Here is a 2,593-nt window from a genome sequence, read left to right on the forward strand (position 1 = left end):
TGATGTAGTACCATTTGGCATCTCAGGGTGCAAAGCAGGATGGGGTAACAAGGAGATGATACGTGGAAGGACAAATGGAACTATCTACCATTCTGATATTTTAATGACTATTTTATATCCATCGCAAAATCTAGGGTGATGATGGGCTCATGGTAGATAATAAATGTTTATAAACTTGAAATTTTTTTTCACCTGATGTCTTAAGGCAGAAGTCGGGATTAAGTTTGTGAACTACCTACTTTACCTACAGCTTCAAATAGTTAATATGGATAACCCATCCCTGCCATTGTAAACAACTGTTTCGCCTTTCCAGCTGTCACAAGGGTCACACCATCAACTTCTCCTCTCACCATCTGTGCAAAGGGCTAATAAATGGAGAATTGTTGAAGCTGGATGTTGGGGGCATAGTCTGTCTACTTTTGTATATGTTTGTAATCTTCCCTAATAAAAAGTTTATTAAAATAAAGATACCAACAGCTTCCACCAGCCATACGGCCCTCCTCTCACCACAGGGGCCTTGGAAATACAGTTTTTCTCCTGAGTGCATTATCACTCCCCCCAAAATTTAGGTTCTGGTATTAAGAACAAACGGGAGGCTGAGAGGAACCAAGATGACAGAGTAGAAGGACGTGCTCTCACTCCCTCTTGCGAGAACACCAGAAGCACAACCAGCTGCTGGACAATCATCCACGGGAAGACACTGGAACTCACCAAAAAAGATACCCCACATCCAAAGACAAAGGAGAAGCCACAATGAGACAGTACGAGGGGCGCAATCACAGTAAAATCAAATCCCATAACTGGTGGGTGGATGACTCACAGACTGGAGAACACTTATACCACAGAAGTCCACCCACTGGAGTGAAGATTCTGAGCCCTACGTCAGGCTTCCCAACCTGGGGGTCCGGCAATGGGAGGAGGAATTCCCAGAGAATCAGACTTTGAAGGCTAGTGGGATTTGATTGCAGGACTTCGACAGGACTGGGGGAAACAGAGACTCCTCTCTTGGAGGGCACACACAAAGTAGTGTACGCATCGGGACACAGGGGAAGGAGCAGTGATCCTAGGGGAGACTGAACCAGACCTACCTGCTAGTGTTGGAGGGTCTCCTTCAGAGGTGGGGGGAGCTGTGGAGGAGGAGGAGGAGGAGGAGGAGGAGGAGGAGAAGAAGTTTTTTTTTGGTAAGAAGTTAAATAGTGTTGACACTTGAACCGTGCAGTGACTGGGGGTGAAAAGGGGCACCCACCCCCTGCGCAGGGGAAATCTGAGATAACATCACAGCTGGACGTCTGTGGTTCTGCATCCTCGGATTCAACCAACTACTGGTCATGTAGTGATGAGTATCTATTTACTGAAAAAAAGTTCCTCGTATAAGCGGCAGGGGAGGGAAGACTGGCTCGCATCCCAGAGTCTGTCATTAGCCCCACCAAAGAGCCCGGGTAGGCTCCAGTGTAGGGTTGCCTCAGGCCAAAAAACCAACAGGGAGGGAACACAGCCCCACCCATCAGCAGTCAGGTGGATTAAAGTTTTACTGAGCTCTGCCCACCAGAGCAACACCCAGCTCTACCCACCACCAATCCCTCCCATCAAGCCTCTTAGATAGCCTCATCCACCAGAGGGCAGACAGCAGAAGCAAGAAGAACTACAATCCCGCAGCCTGTGGAACAAAAACCACATTCACAGAAAGATAGACAAGATGAAAAGGCAGAGGGCTATGTACCAGATGAAGGAACAAGATAAAACCCCAGAAAAACAACTAAATGAAGTGGAGATAGGCAACCTTCCAGAAAAAGAATTCAGAATAATGATAGTGAAGATGATCCAGGACCTCGGAAAAAGAATGGAGGCAAAGATCGAGAAGATGCAAGAAATGTTTAACAAAGACCTAGAAGAATTAAAGAACAAACAAACAGAGATGAACAATATGATAACTGAAATGAAAAATGCACTAGAATGAACCAATAGCAGAATAACTGAGGCAGAAGAACGGATAAGTGACCTGGAAGACAGAACGATGGAATTCACTGCTGTGGAACAGAATAAAGAAAAAAGAATGAAAAGAAATGAAGACAGCCTAAGAGACCTCTGAGACAACATTAAATGCAACAACATTTGCATTACAGGGGTCCCAGAAGGAAGAGAGAGAAAAAGGACCAGAGAACATATTTGAAGAAATTATAGTCGAAAACTTCCCTAACCTGGGAAAGGAAATAGTCACCCAAGTCCAGGAAGTAGAGAGTCCCATACAGGAAAAACCCAAGGAGAAACACGCCGAGACACATAGTAATCAAATTGGCAAAAATTAAAGAAAAATTATTGAAACAGCAAGGGAAAAATGAAAAATAACATACAAGGGAACTCCCATAAGGTTAACAGCTGATTTCTCAGCAGAATCTCTACAAGCCAGAAGGGAGGGGCATGATATACTTAAAGTGATGAAAGGGAAGAACCTACGACCAAGATTACTGTACACAGCAAGGATCTCATTCAGTTTCAATGGAGAAATCAAAAGCTTTACAGACAAGCAAAAGCTAAGAGAATTCAGCACCACCAAACCAGCTCTACAACAAATGCTAAAGGAAATTCTCTAGGC

This window comes from Physeter macrocephalus, chromosome 5 (genome assembly GCF_002837175.3).
Source record: "Physeter macrocephalus isolate SW-GA chromosome 5, ASM283717v5, whole genome shotgun sequence".
Taxonomy (NCBI): domain Eukaryota; kingdom Metazoa; phylum Chordata; class Mammalia; order Artiodactyla; family Physeteridae; genus Physeter; species Physeter macrocephalus.